A 17,034-nucleotide genomic window follows, 5' to 3' on the forward strand; every position below is an offset into this window, starting at 1 on the left:
CAGGGGATCTTCCCAACCCAGGGATCAAACCCAGGTTTCCAGCAATGGAGGCAGATTCTTTCCCATCTAAGCCACCAGGGAAGCATTAGTGAAAGTGAAGTTGCTCAGTCGTGTCCGACTCTGCGACCCCATCGACTGTAGACTACCAGGCTTCTCCATCCATGGGATTTTCCAGGCAAGAATACTGAAGTGGGTTGCCATTTCCTTCTCCAGGAGATCTTCCCAACCCAGGGATTGAACCCGGGTCTCCCGCATTATAGGCAGACGCTTTACCGTCTGAGCCACCAGGGAAGTAGGGAAGCATTAGAGGGTTTAATTTTGGTTTTCTATCCACAAGCAGGAGTGGGGTTGAGGGTGGAGAGGATCCTGCCTTGGGCCCACAGTGACAAGTGTGGCCAAGGAGCACCTATCTGATGTGGCCCAGCCTGTGAACAGAGCCAGATGGGCTTGCCTGGTGAGGTTTACATTTCCCTCTGATACAGTCAATTCCTAGGCAAGTTGATGAGAAGTCCAGGGTGCCCAGGGAGGAGAAAGGGGTCTGGGGCTCTCAAAGAGGAGATAGGGGTCTGGAATTCTCAAGGAGGAGGAAAGAACAAACATTTTTATTCCTTAGTAAGGATTATATAACAATAATGTATCCTGCTTGAGGACATGTTTCTCCTTCCTGAAAACCTTCTGACTAATCCTGTTATCTTAAAATGTATATAATGGGAGTGGGTCTAGTAAGATCTTTATGACTTGAGATATCCTTTTGATTTATTGTAATAACCAGTTAAAAAGTATATAATTCCCTTGCTAAGACTGGGGATGGGGGCACTCTCCATCCTCCTTCTGATGTCTATGTCAGAAGCGTTCTCTGTCCTTTTTCACTTTAATAAAACTCTGCTACACAAAAGCTCTTGAGTGATCAAACCTATTCCCTGGTCCTGAAGCTAAATCTTCTTTGGAGATCACAAATCTGACACTGTTCACCATAAGCTATCACCTCCCTGAGGGAACCATCAGCTGTAGTGCAGAAAATCTGGATTCACCTGACGCTCCCCAGACACATAGGAGATATCTTTCCTTTGGACGCCTCTCACCTGCTTCAAGTGCATGGGTCCATGGGCACCCAGCAGACTGTAGAACATTCTCACCCCAGGAAGCCCCTGGCACCCACTCCCTGTCTGTGGCTCTGCCTCTTTCTGATCCACAGTCGTACAACATGGGAACTTAGGAGGCTTCTGCCTAACATCTGAGGTTTGTCTGGGTTGCAGTGAGTCTTCAGGTGTCCTTTTATACGTGTAAATTCCAACCCCACCCCCACCTTGACCTTAATTTTTTTTTTCTTCCCTTTGCCTTGGAATCCTTTGGAATACAGAGCAGCTTCAAACTTGGTGTTCCATGTGGGGCTCAAGTGTAGCTTCTTGGTCAAGTTGGTGGGGTCTTCCAGATTTTTTTTCATTTTCTGCCAGAATCAGTTTTCACACCTGAGCATCCTCTTCGGGCTCCCAGCAGCAACTGAGCAGACTCTGGAGCTGAGCACTATAGCCTACTTGGAGCACCTTTGGGGAAAGATAAGTCGTTTTCTTCTAAATGTAAGAATGGTCAGCCTGAGATTAATGAACAGGGTGCCTGGGCCCAGTCACGGTGGGGGGTTGCCCAGAAAGGAGAGGCTGGCGCTGTTCTCATGGCTCCAAGAGGGTTGTCTTTTGTAAGTTTTGGGTAATTGCTTTGTGAATTATAAAATCACGTGTCTTAAAAAGCGAGTGAATGTGTGATTATAAACACAGTTAATGTGATTTTTTAATACCTGCAACCACTTGCTCCCCAAACAGTGAGCTGAAATGCAGGTATAACGAACACGTGTCCAGATCCTAACTTTATCCTCATAACTGGAGGCTGGATGTTTAGCCTGCATCTAGCATATTTTACCAATTTCTCTTGTGGATCATTTATCCTTAATTCCCTCTGGGGTTTAGATTGATTTTTTTAAAACTTTATTCGTTTTCATCTTCTCAATTGCACTGTCTTTTAGGTCTTTGATTAATTTATGTAACTATTCATTTCTCCACTGTGTACTTTTTGTTGTCATGGTGTAAAAGGTAAAAATAAACATGATGTCCATGCCTCGGGGCAACTAAGCTCGTGCGCCACAGCTATTGAACCTGTGCTCTAGAGCCCAGGAGCTGCAGCTACTGAAGCCTACGAGCCCTAGAGCCTGGGCTCCTCAACAAGAGAAGCCACCTCGATGAGAAGCTCATGCACCACAACAAAGAATAGCTCCCACTTGCTGCAACTAGAGAGAGCCCACCCAGCAACGAAGATCCAGCACAGCCAAATAAATGCATAAACATTAAAAAAAGAAAAACATGATTTCTAAGACTTGAAAAAACAAACACATCATCACAGCAAGTGTCCATGGCTCTAGATTTGGGACTAGACACTGGTTCCAGGCACCAGAATGCTGAGTTTGGCGGCCCCTATCTCATATATACTTCTGAACACTCAGGAAGCTGGAGACAGGCCATCATGCACTGCTGGCTGCAACACCCCACATTTGCATGACCTTTCTTGCCAGCAAAAATTGGCTAACATCAGCAGGCCAATGGCTTCCAAATCTTACTTATTGGCAGAATCTACCTGTACCTGGGATTCTAACTGCTACTGAGTCTGGGAAATAAAATTTTAACTTTTTAGATTCTGAAAGGAATGGATTGCAAGTCTCAATTGACTACATCCAACACAGATGGACTCAGAAGTAGAAACTTCACATGTTTAGTATTGGGAAGACAAGAGGGTTCCTATCAGATTTGCTATTATTATTTTTCCTGTAAAAGAAAGGGTGAAGTCAACTGTTGCTGAGTGTTTTAGTTTCTCTAGTTATTGTGAAGACAGCAGCAGTGAACTGGCCAGACTGACATTTGTTGAAGTCCCTCTGGCAATGGGAAAAAGGAGCAGTTGGATTCACCCAGGGTTGAAATTCTTATGAAATCCACATGACAAAAAGACAAGAGAGCAAAGGAGATCAAGGTTGTTGCAAGGGTGTTGTTAAAATTATGGATCATGAAAATAAACAGGGTCAAAACTGAAGAAAGGAGAATTATTAGGAAATAGAAAAGTCAATGGCCTGGTGGTGCTGAAAAGTTGGAAAGACACCACAGAGGAGCTGGTAAAGTCTGTAAGGCGAATTTTGTTTTCAGGCACCCTCATTTACACACAGGCTAATGGACCACAGCCTTGTCTAACTCAATGAAACTTAAGGCATGCCATGTGGGGCCACCCAAGATGCACGGGTCATGGTGGAGAGGTCTGACACAATGTGGTCCACTGGAGAAGGGAATGGCAAACCACTTCAGTATTCTTGCCTTGAGAACCACATGAACAGTATGAAAAGGCAAAAAGATAGGACACTGAAAGATGAACTCCCCAGGTCGGTAGGTGCCCAATATGCTATTGGAGATATGGTTGGATGGCATCACCGACTCAATGGACATGGGTTTGGGTGGACTCCAAGAGTTGGTGATGGACAGGGAGGCCTGGAGTGCTGAGGTTCATGGGGTTGCAAAGAGTCGGACACGACTGAGCGACTGAACTGAATCCTGCTGCTAAGTCACTTCAGTCGTGTCCGACTCTGTGCGACCCCATAGACTTCAGCCTACCAGGCTCCCCCGTCCCTGGGATTCTCCAGGCAAGAACACTGGAGTGGGTTGCCATTTCCTTCTCCAACGCATGAAAGTGAAAAGTGAAAGTGAAGTCGCTCAGTCATGTCTGACTCTTAGCGACCCCATGGACTGCAGCCTATCAGGCTCCTCCATCCATGGGCTTTCCCAGGCACGAGTACTGGAGTGGGGTGCCATTGCCTTCTCTGGAACTGAATCCTGGATATCCCCTAAACAGGGAAAGGGGTATACGTGTAACTCAGAAGGTAGAAAAACATAACTGTGGTCCTACAGCTTTGATGCCACAACTAGGTTCATTCACATCTCTGCTTCACCACTTGTAAGACGCGTGACAACGGGCAATTCAATTACCCTGAAACTCCGTTTTCCCTTCTTCAAAAGTGGGAGAAAAATATTATCGTATGATGGTGAGAGGACTTGAGATAATGGCGTAATGTGGTTAACACAGTGCCTGGCACACAGGAAGCGCTGAATACGTAGAAGCTGTTACTTTTACATTTGAAACAGAAAATCAAGGAAAGGTTACAATGAGAGAATTTCTAAGTGCACAGTACTGTTTTACAGAACTTCTGGAGTAATATGCGCATGCGCCAGTCCGCGAACTACGCCTAGGACGGGCACTGCGCATGCGCCGGAAGTTGCAGCCGGGAAGCCAGCGAGGTCGGTTCCGCCCGAGTCTAACATGGCGGCGCCCTTTGTCTGCTCTGAAGTGCCGTCCCCGGCCTTCTCGCGGCCGTGATGCACCTCCTTCTGTGGTGGGGTCCAGGACATGGCAGGTGAGGGTCAGCAAGCACCCGGGGCCGGGGGAGTCCCAGGAGTCGGGCGGAGGCGGCGGAGGATGGGACGCGGCGGGACGCCGGGGACGGTTGTGTGGGGGAGGGGAGGGAAGTGGACTGGGACGGGAACCCGGACTGAGGGGACCCCGCACATGAGGGTGCAGGACAAATGGGTAGGGGGGCGCTGCCCGGCGAGCGGGCGGATAGTGGGCGGGCGGACTGGACTCGCCGTCCCGGCGAGGGAGCGCGAGTCGCCTCCGGGCTGGGTGACACCCCAGCTGGTAGCATCTCCGCCCCCGCTGCCCGGCTGTCACCGCCCCTTGACCCCGCGTGCCGCGGCGGGTGGGCGTTCTGAGGCCGCGAGGTGGCGGGGTGCCAGCGCAGCTCACTTTGGCCGGCGGGGCTGGAGGACACATGCCTGTGAGGGCCTAGAAGGCGTTTGTCGTGGTGGAGACCGATACTGCCCCTGTATGAGATCCCTTCATTCATTCATTCGTTCCACAGACGGTGGTTCAACTCCTGATGTGTTCAGAGGATAGAGTGAGTGGTTAAAAAGTGTAGGCTGTGGAGCCAAGCAGCCGGATTTGAATCCTGTCTTGGTGCTTGCCAACTGTGTCCTTAGGCACGTTGGTTCCTCGCCTCGTGCCTCGGTTTTCTTATCCTTAAAGCATGGTTGAGAATAAAATCTGCCTCCTAAAACGATTATAAAGGTTAAATGAGGTAATCGGTGTAAAGTGCTAAGAAGGCCTGCTGGCACAAAGTAAATGCTGTGTGTGCTTGTTGCTGTTATTTTTTGTATAATCATCATCACCCAAAGCTCAGAAACTCAAGTGGGAGACATACTGCAATGTAGGCAATTCTGATATGATGGAAAAAAAGCAGAAAACACTGGAAACACTGAGTAGAGGCACCTCACTCAGTTTAGGCAAATCCAGGAAGGCTTCTGTTCCCCAGGAAACAGAACTGGAGGATTCTTGGAGAGTGCAGGCAGAGAAGGGGAAGAGTGTTCTCAGCTGAAGATGGAAGGTGTGAGAAAGCTGCCTAGGGACAGAGATGAAAGACACTAGTGTATGGTTTGGTCCTCCGGGGTCTTGTTTGGGGAGGGAAAGCAGCCATGGGGCAAGAGGCATCCTTAGTTCCCCAACCACGGATCCTGTAGTGGAATCTCCCCTAGGGAAGTTTTTAAACCTAGCTGTGGACTTGCAATTTTAGTTAATGAGAACACATTTAAGAATCAGATTTGTGGATTAGAAAGATCATGCTAGTGAAGACTGTATTAAAGGGAATGGGCCTGGAGGCCAGTTAAGAGGCTACTAGAACTGTGGAGGTGAGAGATGACCATGGCCTTGAGTTCGATAAGAGGCAGAAGGTGGGGAGAGATGTGTTGGCGGTAGACTTAACCAAAGTTGGTGATGACTTAGATGGGGGATTTAGGGGCTGGGGGAGAGGTCAGGGTTGGCTCTGAATTTTTGACTGGTGGATGGCGATGCTGCTCAGTGGGATAGGGAACAGGATAGGGAGGGGATTTAAGGAGAGAAGATATATTTTGTTTTGAATATGTCTGTGGTTAGTGCCTGTAAAACTTTCAAGTGGAACTGTCCATTGGTGATCTAGCATCCATCAAAAGTCATGACAGTTATGGGAAGGGATGTGTCACCTGGGTGAGGGTCTGGAGTGAGAAGCATGGTTTCTGGGACATCCCTGGGGAATGCTAGTGCAGTAAGACTACTTGGGCACAGCCTCATTGCTTTTGCTTATCAATCTTGTGTTATGTCTTCTGATCAGCAGGCTTTCCCGAGTGTAGGGGGCTTTCCTGAGTGTAAGGGGGCTTTCCTGAGAGTAGGGACTGGGACTAGGTTTATTCATCTTTGTGTCCCAGCTGTCCAGCACAGGGTCTGGCCTGCAGCAGCCCAGTCACAATCCAGTGTAACATTTATTGAGCACTGCCTTTGTGCCAGACTTAGTGCTCAGTGCTCTGTATTTGCCTGTATTTGGTGGATACAAGAGCAGCTCTTAGAATCCTGCAGGTTCTCATCAGATTTTCTGTTTGGTCTTTGATTCAGGTAATGAGCTGGAGGAGGAGAGCCAAGCTGGAGTTTCCCCAGACAAACTGTTGGAACAGAGTAGCCTGGGCTACTTGGAAATCTGAGGTAAGTTTGTTAAGACTCAAAGATGAAACAATCCAGGAGGTCAGTTTGTCCTTCTTCTCTAGGCACAGCGTGCTTCAACTCACCCTTTTGAGACAACTTTTTCTTTAAAAGTGTACAGTAATGACAAAATCCTAGTTAGTTTGGTTAGGAGAATGTTGATAACATTGTTGTCATTTTACTGACAAAGATCATGCTAGATTAATCCCTGGGCAGCGTTCACACCTTGTTTTAATTAAGTACAATCTAAAATGCTCCAAAATGTAGTGGCTGAAAGGAAATAGAAGTTTATTCCTGTCCCTTAACAGTCTGGGAGTAGGCAGTCCAGAACTGTGAGAGTAGCTCAGTCTGTTCTGCAGTCATCCAGAAGCAGGGTTCCATTGATCATGTGGCTCTCCTTGCTCAAAGGCTTCCATCTCATGGACTGAGCAGGCTGCTCTGGATCCTGCCATTGTGTATGCATTCCATATGGCAGAGAGGGAAAGACAGAGTAGGGAGCACATACCCATTCCTTTTAAGGTTCTAATGTTTAAAGATACATATTTTTGTACAATGGGTCTCCAAACCCCAGCCTCTGGTGTACAACCCGAGGAGGAATCAGGACTGTTCCAATGCTGGAGGGAAGGCTGGCTGAGAGAACCTGTTCTGTTCCCAGCGTGACTGGATTGCTGCCTCTGATGGTTAGGCCTGAGGGAAGGCCACTCACTGTTGGAACAGGGTGGGGTGTGTTCCCTGGCCCCCTGGCCCCCTGGCCCCCTGGCCCCCTAAGGCAGGCTCCTCTGGCTTTGGATCGTTCGTGTTGCTTGGGTCCAGGGAGTCCAGGCTTGCTTACACAGTCACTGTTTTTTGTGCCTGCTGTGTCAGACACTGCACTGGGGGCTCAGGGTGTGCATATGAGGGAGATGGATCCCGGGATCAAGGCGCTCTTAGCCACATGGGTAATCACAGTATGGGCTTCCTAGGTGGCTCAGTGGTAAAGAATCCACCTGCCAATGCAGGAGACATGGGATCAATCCCTGGGTCAGGAAGATCCTCTGGAGAAGGAGATGGCAATACTACTCCAGGATTCCTGCCTGGAGAATCCCATGGACAGAGGAGCTTGGCGGGCTACAGTCCATGGGGTTGCAAAGAGTCAGACACAACAGAGCAACTAGACAACAAAAAACAGAATTTCTGGGTTATGGGGTGCTGGTTAGAAGCATGAACTTCTAAGTCAAAGATACTTGAGCCTAACATACCTGGTCCTTACACTTACTAGCTGTGTGCCTTTGGACAGAGTACTTGACCTCTCTAAGCCTCCGTTTCCTCGGGTTTGTAGTGGGAATAATGATGACCTCACGCCAGCTTTATTGGGTGGAATTATTAATGAGGTAATGCATGTAAAATGCTTTATCTAGTCTTTGAGTCCACAGTTGGTATCTAGTGTTACTATGTGTTAATTAGGAGAGGATGACCTAACAACAACCTCCTACGAGGGTCAAGAAAGTGCAGAGTTGAGGAAGAAAAAAATGCTTAGTATAGGAAAGTAAGTGACCCTCTTATGTCTGACCCGGTTCCTGTTCCAGATGACTGTTAACCGTGTCTGTGTGTCCTTGTGCCCGGGCCCTTCTTTGCACATGCATGCCTGTATGTATATATAGGAAAGACATTTTAAAGTGTCAGGTGGCTTGATTTTGTTGCACGAAAACTGAGCCTTCAGTCTAGAATGCCAAAAGGGCAGCATCTGTGGGCAGAGCTCCAGTTTGAACAGTTTGCCACAAAAAAGACCAGGTGTCCACTCTCTACTGCCCTGGAATTCCCCCAGGGATGGTGCCACACGGATGGCTCAAAGGTTCTCAGACCTGGTGTCTGGCAGGGTAACGGACACCACCAAAGGGCAGGACTCCAACCTCACAGGAAGCAAAAAACTCCCAAGTACATTTTGTGCACAAAGCATATTGTCCTAGAGACCATGATTTACCAAAATCTACTTCTTCTGCCAGCCACATTTTTAAATGATTGAAATAATAGAGGTCACAAAGAGTAGGCGTTTTAGCACCAAGTGCTTTTAGCAGTTGCTCCACGTGTATGTTCAGTGTCAGCATAGGTGTCTGGCACTCTTAGAGGTCCTCATGGCTATCAGTAGCTTAACAGTCTGAGGGCTACCTACGGTTGACCTCAGTGATGTAGTCACAGATGCATACAGAAAGCCAGGGCTCTTACATTCACACCTGCTTGTTAGGAATTGGAGAGATCAGCCTTGAGCTTCAAAGGAAGGAAGCGGAGGGCATGGTTAGAGTTGAGAGTTGCTCACTCGTTTCTAAAGAGCAGCATGCAGAGCCTCAGAGGTGGCAGTTCCTGCTGAGAGTCTGGACCCAGCCTGAAAGCAGCCTTGGTGGGTTCATTGTCACATCAAAAATGTACTCAGCTTCTGGTCTTAAAAGGTCTGGCAGTAGAACCTGTTCCCCCTACCCCACCCACCCCACTTCCTCTCCTGACCTGATTCATTTAAGCAGTACCTTTCCTGTCCTGAGTGGAAGGCTCCAGGGCCCAGTGGGAAGTTGTCTCCAGCTCAGGAGCCTGGGTGGTGAAGCATTTCTCATTTCTGTAGTCTCAGGGCTGGGTGGGCCCCTGTCAGGGACTTTCCTGGTTGAGTGTAACTCAAGTCAGCTGCCCAAGTTAATGCTTCAAATCATGGCTTAAAGTCAGAAATAACATTGTTTAATTTTGTAAGTTGTCTTGTTAAATATTGAATAGATACAAAAGAATATATACCACCTGAAGGATAAGCATACAAGGAACACCCATATACCCATCACCTCCTTGACACTAAAGAATGTTCCCATTACCTTTGAAGTGCCCCTCCCTGATCCTGTCCCAGTCCCACCCCAGCGTAATCACTGGATTTGGCTTTTACTGTGTTCATGCTTTGCTTTTCTTTTTTCTTTTGGTGTTTTTTCTTTTTTGGCCCCATGGCTTGTGGGATCTTAGTTCCCTGACCAGGGATTGAATCCAGGCCATAGCGCTGCAAGTGCGAAGTCTTAACCACTGGATCGCCAGGGAATTCCCATCTCTTGCTTTTCTTTATAGTTTTACCGCATGTGTTTGTGGTGCTAAACAATGTCATTATTTAATTTTGCCTGATTTTGGACTCAGTACATCATCTTGTTTTTCTCAGTGATCTAAATTTTTTGCTTAACACATGTTCTTGAGGTTAATCCGTGTTGCATATAGTTGTGTTTAGTTTTCACTGGTGAGTTGTGTCCTGTTGTATGAGAATTTACGCATCCTTTCTATTGTTGATGGACGTTTGTTTTCAGTATTTTGCTGAGACAGACAGTGATACTGTGACCGTTCCTGGGGCATGTGTGTGCAGCCTGTCAGGATACACCCCATGGAGGAGGACTGAATCCTAGGGTATGTGCATCTTCAGTTTGACTAAATACAGTAATACCAAGTTGTTTCCAGAGTGGTTTCCCCAGTTTACTCAGCTGACAATTCTGCCTGCTTCACATCCTCCGAACAATGGTATCATCAGATTTAAAACTTTTTACTAATCTGTTGGAACCTCAGTGATACCTCACGTGGTTTTGATTTGCATCTTCATGGATTTTAGTGGGTTGAGCATCTCTTCATGCACTAATGGATCATTCAGCTTTCAGCTTCTCTGAAAAAATGGCTTAAACCTTTTTGCTCATTGTTTTATTGAGTTGTCTTTTTATTATATGGAGACTTTTTTTCTCCCTTTTTTTTGTTTTGATATTAATCTTTTGTCAGTTAGATGTGTTGAAACTATCCACTTCCAGTTTGTGGCTTGTCTTGTCACTCTAGTTTTTTTAATGAACAGAAATTCTTAGTTTTAATGTCATTTATTAACTTTTTCTTAATAGTTTGCACTTACTTCTTTTTAAGAACTTCCTCCCTGCTTCAAGTTTATAAAGATATTTCCCCATGTATTGTCTTCCAAATGTTTTATGATTCTTAACCTTTTACTCTAAAGTCTTTAGTCTGTTCATAATAATTTTTGTATATGGTTTGAGATAGGAGATAATTTTTTCCTTTTTTTAAATAAGCACATCAGATTAAGCCTGTACTATGTATTGAAAAATACATTGCTTTTTTGTGGATCTTTAAAGTCACCAGTAACCACTATCATACATCAAGTGTCCACACACGTGTGGGTCTATTTCTGGGCTCTTCACCATCTCTCTCTGTCTGTGTGCCAATATCCCACCGATTTAATTTCTCAGTTCTTTTACTTTTTTCTATTTTTTGTTTATTTATTTGGCTGCACCAGGTCTTAGATGCAGCGCACAGAATCTCTGATCTTCTAGTTGTGGCACACGGGATCTTTACTTGCAGCTTACAAACTCTTAGTTACAGCATGTGGGATCTAGTGCCCTGACGAAGGATTGAACCCAGGTTCCCTGCATTGGGAGCGGGAGTCTTAAGCCACTGGGCCACCAGGAAAGTCCCTCTCAGTTCTTATATAACAATTCTTGGTATCTGGTAAGGTTTTGGCTTTCTACTGTCTTCATTTTGGATTATGTTTATCAAATTCCATAAAAATTGTTGGAGTCTTTTATTAGAATCACTTTGAATTTTATTAGAATTGAATTTATTACATGTCAGATTGGATAGAGGTGATGTTTATATGACATTGATCTTCTGATTCATGAACATGGCATATCTCTCAATTTACATGACTTGCCAGTTTCTGATTTTGTGAAGTGAAGTTCGCTCAGTTGTGTCCGACTCTTTGCAACCCCATGAACTATACAGTCCACGGAATTCTCCAGGCCAGAATACTGGAGTCGGTAGCCATTCCCTTCCCCAGGCAATCTTTCCAACCCAGGGATCAAACCCAGGTCTCCCGCATTGCAGGTGGATTCTTTACCAGCTAAGCCCCAAGGGAAGCCCAAGAATACTGGAGTGGGTAGCCTATCCCTTCTCCAGCAGATCCTCCTGACCCAGGAATCAAAACGGGGTCTCCTGCATAGCAGGTAGATTCTTTATCAACTGAGCTACCAGGGAAACTTTAGTCAGTGTCTTTGCACTTTTCTCCCAAGCAGTTAGGGCCTTATCACACTTTAGTTCCTGATACTCCCTCCTCAGCTTTTATTCCATGGGTGTGTAGTTTGGCTCTTTTATGTTTTGGTTGTGCTGGGTCTTGGCTGCTGCATGGACTCTCTCTGGTTGTGGTGAGCAGGGGTTGCTCTTCCTGTGGCCGCTTCTGTTGCTGCTGAGCGCAGGCACTAGGCCCATGAGCTAAGTCATTGTGGTGCCCCGGCTCAGCTGCTCTGTGGCATGTGGGGTCTTCCCAGACTGGGGATCGAACCGGTGACTCTTGCATTGCCAGACAGATTCTTGACTACTGGACCACCAGGGAAGACCCTAGATACACTTATTTCTTATTTACTATTTTAGTTGGTCCTCCCTCCTTGCATCAAATACTTTCATTTTGGGATCACTTTTTATCTACCTTCATGTATCTTTTACAGTGTATGACTTTGGGCTGTAGTCCATGGGGGGCCATCTAGTGGTTACAGACTCTCCCAGAGGAATTGTACACCTCTCCATCTGGTGCCTTGATTTGATATGGGCTGTTTTCTGTGCCATTTTCTTTCCACTAAGATATAACCCTTTGGGACCCAGCTTTATTCTGGAGGGACCTCCCTTTTTGGGGACAGGGGGAGAACTTGAGCTTGCCCAGTTCTGCAGATGCCCTTGCTGCTCACCCTCAAAGCTCCGCTTGCTATCTGAATTCCAGCCTTTGCTTAAGTTTGTTTGACCTGTCAGTCTTCCTTGTTGATTTGCCAGTTCTTTGATGCATTTTAACAGATGTCATACAGTTTTTCTTCAGCATTTGTAGCCCTGTGTCGTGAGAGTCAGTCGGGGTACCTGGTATGCTGTGTTGTTGTTTACTTGCTAATTTATGTCTGACTCTTTTATGACCCCATGTACTGCCTGCCAGGCTCCTCTGTCCATGGGATTTCCCCAGCAAGAATATTGGGGTGAGTTGCTATTTTCCTTCTCCAGGGGATCTTCTTGACCCAGGGAGCAAACCCAGGTCTCCTGCGTTGGCAGGTGGATTCTTTACCACTGAGCCATCAGGGAAGCCCCTACCTGGTGTGCCATGCTTTCAGAAATTAAGATGCTTCAGAGTTTCAATTTTATGTTTCATTTGGCAGTTGCAAACTGAAGATCAGAACTAAGACTTAACACCACTCATTTCTGACTTTTTGAAAAAATATATAACATGTTTTGTAACACTAATTAGTGTAAAGAAAGGGAGTTGCCAGTTAATGGCCGAGAATTTGCCCTTTTGGGACAGACTGAGGATCCAGTGAGTGAAGAGTGCCATGTCTGTCCATGGGCGTTTTGTCCCTGTTTAAAGTGAAAAGAGCACACGTCAGAGAGTGTGGTGGGCTTTGGCCTTGGATCCGGGCCATGTCATTGAGACCTGGATGGAATGACAACTTCTCTAAGCCTTATTTTGCTCATCTGCACAGTGAGGGTGATCATATTACTACTCTCCCAAAGAATTAGTGTGAACATTTGATGAGGCTGTATATGTAGGAAACACTCTGCAGGCAGGTTGCCCCGGCAGCTATTCCAGTTTCTCCCTAGTGGCTGCTGTTGGACTTGTGCGCCCCACGTGTCACTGCCCTTGGGAAATAGCGAGCCAAGTATTTCTCTTGCCAGTAACCTCCCCTCAAGTGTTCAGCATAGTGGGACTTATTATTAGCACAGCTCTGTTTTCTCTGGACCCAGTCCCACAGTCCTTTACCAGGAGTCACTATTTCCTTACAGCTGGGTAATACCCCATCAGGCTGGGAAATCGTAGCCTCCGCATGGTGGGCTCTCTGGTCAGTTACTCATATCTAGGCATTTTTAATTTGTACCTAACCGATGAGCACATTTAGAATCTGCATTGGTGTTGACAGGCTGCAGCCTGACACAGTGTACCACTTTCTGCTCCTGCTCGCTGGGGACATGCTCTGGACCAGAGTAGAAACTCAGTCTTTTCGATCTTTGCCACCATTTGTGAATTTCCTGTTCATTTCTTTGGCTTGTTTTTCTGTTAGAAGATTTTTTTCTTGCTGTTTAATTTTTAATAACAGCTTTATTGAGATAGTCACATACCATACAATTCACCTATTTTAAGTGCGCAATTCAGTGGCTTTTAGTTTATTCACAGAGTTGTGCAACTGTCACAACCAGAACATTGTCATCATCCCCAGGAGACACCTGCCACCCATTAGCAGTCATTCCCCATTTACCTCTGTCTCCCCCAGCCCAAAGCAACCATTTCTATCATTATGGATTTGCGTATTCTAGGCATTTTGTATAAATGGAATCATGCATTTTAGTCTTTTGTGTCTGGCTTCTTTCACATAGCACGATATTTTCAAGGTCCAATTCAAATTGTAGCACGTATCAGTACTTTCTTATTATCAAATAATTTTCTGCATGCTGCATTTTATTTACTTATTCATTAGTTGATGGACATTTGGACTGTTGTGACCTTTTTTAAAAAGTTAATTTTTGACTGTGCTAAGTCTTCGTGGCTGCACGTGGCTTCCTCTGGTTGCAGCGAGCAGGGACTACTCTGTAGTTGCTGTGCAGGCTCCTCATTGCAGCGGCTTCTCCTGTGGCGCATGGGCTCTGGGACATGTGGGCTTCAGGAGTTGCAGCACATGGGCTCCGTAGTTGTGGTGCACAGGCTTGGCGGTCCCACAGCATGTGTAATCTTTCTAGACCAGAGAGCGAACCTGTGTCCCCTGCATTGGCAGGTGGATTCTTGACCTCTGGATGACCAGGGAAGTCCTGCTTTGACCTTTTGACTGTTCTGAATAATGCTGCTGTGAACATTTGTCTACAAGCTTTGTGTGGACATATGTTTTCATTTGATTAAAGTTCTTTATATTTTGGGACTGCTAACCCTTATTTCCCATATAGGCTGTAAATATTTTCCCCCCAGTTTATATTTGCATTTGGGAAGTTGAGAATATAAGGGTAGAAATGTGAATGAGACAGAACATTTAGGTTTCTGACCTGTCTTTCATGCCCTTAAGAATTAAGTTCGGGTACCGTCGCTTTCTCATCATGGTCCCATTAAGTGGCCCCTTGGGACTGACCTGCCTCCTTACATGGCCTTGCAGGTGCTCTGTCTGTCTCTCTTTCTGTGTCTCTATCTGTCTCTTGCCCTACCTGCCCTCAGACCAGCAACCAGGCAGTGCTTAGGGTGGTTTCTAAGTTTCTCTCAGAAGCTTGCACTTCAAAAGGGGCTGGCTGAAAAACCACCAGGGTTGCAAGTCATTCGTTAAAAGGCTTCCAGCAGCTTTGCTGATTCATGCTGCTGCAGGTGCTGGGTGGAGGGGCAGGAGGCCGGCTGCACTGTTTCTTCAGGGCCAGCTCGGGGTGAGCTGCTTCTTATCCTCCCAGGGCTGCAGTCCAAACATCACTGTCTTCTGGAGCAGCACTCAGCATCTGCATCTGAGGAGCCTAACAGTTTGAAGAAATCCTTAGAAGTAGAGGCACTGAATTCTTGGCCACTTTTTGTCCAGGCCTGTCTTAAGTTTTTGAGGTGTCTGAAAATACTTCTCTAAAATATCCTTACTCTTAGTTTTTCCCAGTCAAGTTTTACCAAATATTAACTTCAGTTTAATCCTATATGCAATAGTGAATGTACAGTTTGAGGTCAGCTTATATAGGTCATAGATATTAGTATATAGTTCATAGTTGATGTTCATGTCACCTTTCCCTTCTCCAGGGGATCTTCCCAACCCAGGGACTGAACCCGGGTCTCCCACATTGCAGGTGGATTCTTTACCAGCTGAGCCACAAGGGAAGCCCAAGAATACTGGAGTGGGTAGCGTATCCCTTTTCCAGTGGATCTTCCTGACCCAGGAATCATACTAGAGTCTCCTGAGTTGCAGGCGGATTCTTTACCAACTGAGCTGTCAGGGAAGTCCAAGTATATAGTTCATAGTTGATGTTCATGTCCTATATGGTTCCTGTTCCTAGTTGGAAATCTTATTTCCAATATAAGTAAAGTTTTAGATTAAAAAAAAAAAAAACTAGGTGCTAGGTAAATATGTCATTTTTATTGTCATTCACATGGTATCTGTTATACTTCAAATGCATGCATTTGTAATCTTCAGTCTTATTAATGAAATCATTTACTCAACATTTATTAAATCTGAACAGTAGAAGGGACCTTTGAAGTCACTAATCCTAATGAGAAAACAAACCCAGAAAAAGTCAGTCACATGAAAATCACGTGTTACATTGGTACATACATCTACCTCCTAGTAATTATTGGATTGAATACTGGAGTGGGTTGCCATTTCCTTCTCCAGGGGATCTTCCCGACCCAGGGATTGAACCCAGGTCTCCTTCATTGCAGGCAGACGCTTTAACCTCTGAGCCACCACAGAAGTCCAGTAATTATTAATAGTATTCAACTTACTTCTTTCTTTATTTTGGATTCTTGGTCTTAACTAGTATCATGGGACGACTAATCCTTACTTTGGAATTGTTATGTTTTATCTTCTTTCTCGATGAAAGCTGCTTTGCTCCTCCAAAATCATCATGTTCTTTGTAGAAAACAAGGTGGCTTTTGTTGTTAAGTACAAAGTACCTGTGCCTTGCCTTCTGGTTACTATTGAGTAGAAGAAGTATTGCAGTTTGCAGGGCCCTTTTCTGATCTTTTTTCAGGTTGAAGCTTTATCTCTCATGGGTACCTGGCTTATTGATGAGATTTTACATCCATTTTTGTTTTTATTATTTTAAATTTATTTAAAAAATTTTTTATTTGGCTGCGCCGAGTCTTAATTGAAGCACACAGGATGTTTTATTGCAGCATGCAAATTGTTAGTTGTGGCATGTGTGATCTAGTTCCCTGACCAGGGATCAAACTTGGCCCCCTGCATTGGGAGCACGGAATCTTAGCTACTAGACCACCAGGGAAGTCCCTATGTCCGTTTTTAGACAATAGGGAAGGGAGGCGAGCGTTGCGTTCCCCGCTTTCCTGTTACAGATTGATGTTGCTGGCCTGGGTTTATGTATAATAACAGTGATGGCCAACAGCAGCTTTATGAAGTGGACACTTTTAGTACCATCCCTGTTTCACAGAAAGGAAACCGAGGTGCAGAGATTTAAGTAGTCTTGCCCGAGGGACTTGACTAGCTTTGGCTGGATTCCAAGGCAGGAGTTCTAACCGGGTCGGTGGAGCCAGCTCCCTGAAGTCGCGTGCTGAATTGTGTGTGTGACTCCCGGGAGAGGCCTTCAGGGCCGTCGCAGAGTCAGAGGGGTTCATCTGAGTCTGGAAAAGGCCACCAGCTGCTCTTCTTGGGGATTTTCCATTTTGTCCCTTTAAGGAATTTTTGCTTATCAAGTTTTCCCAAGTGATACAGTCTTTGTGCAAATTACCATAATGTTCCATTTCCCTTATGAGAAATTTTT

The 17,034-nt window shown here is 45.8% G+C and overlaps 1 protein-coding gene and 1 non-coding gene across 7 annotated transcripts in view; one reads left to right on the forward strand and one right to left on the reverse strand.

Moving 5' to 3' along the window:
• Positions 1 to 219: 219 nt before the first annotated feature.
• On the reverse strand, positions 220 to 291 carry TRNAY-AUA (transfer RNA tyrosine (anticodon AUA)). The gene has a single exon. It is a non-coding gene; the product is annotated as a tRNA-Tyr (tRNA).
• Positions 292 to 4,302: 4,011 nt separating this feature from the next.
• ZBTB17 (zinc finger and BTB domain containing 17) overlaps positions 4,303 to 17,034 on the forward strand; it is a 28,866-nt gene continuing 16,134 nt past the window's right edge. For 3 of the 6 annotated variants that reach the window (XM_002707739.6, XM_024976828.2, XM_024976827.2), the window contains exons 1-2: positions 4,303 to 4,438; positions 6,502 to 6,588. The gene's annotated coding sequence lies outside the window, so the exon portion shown is untranslated. Of the gene's footprint in view, positions 4,439 to 4,822; positions 4,907 to 4,955; positions 4,979 to 6,501; positions 6,589 to 9,884; positions 9,982 to 17,034 lie in introns of those variants that run through there. The other 3 variants (XM_024976829.2, XM_059875592.1, XM_059875593.1) reach the window with 3 other exon arrangements.

This window comes from Bos taurus, chromosome 16 (assembly GCF_002263795.3).
Source record: "Bos taurus isolate L1 Dominette 01449 registration number 42190680 breed Hereford chromosome 16, ARS-UCD2.0, whole genome shotgun sequence".
Classification (NCBI taxonomy): domain Eukaryota; kingdom Metazoa; phylum Chordata; class Mammalia; order Artiodactyla; family Bovidae; genus Bos; species Bos taurus.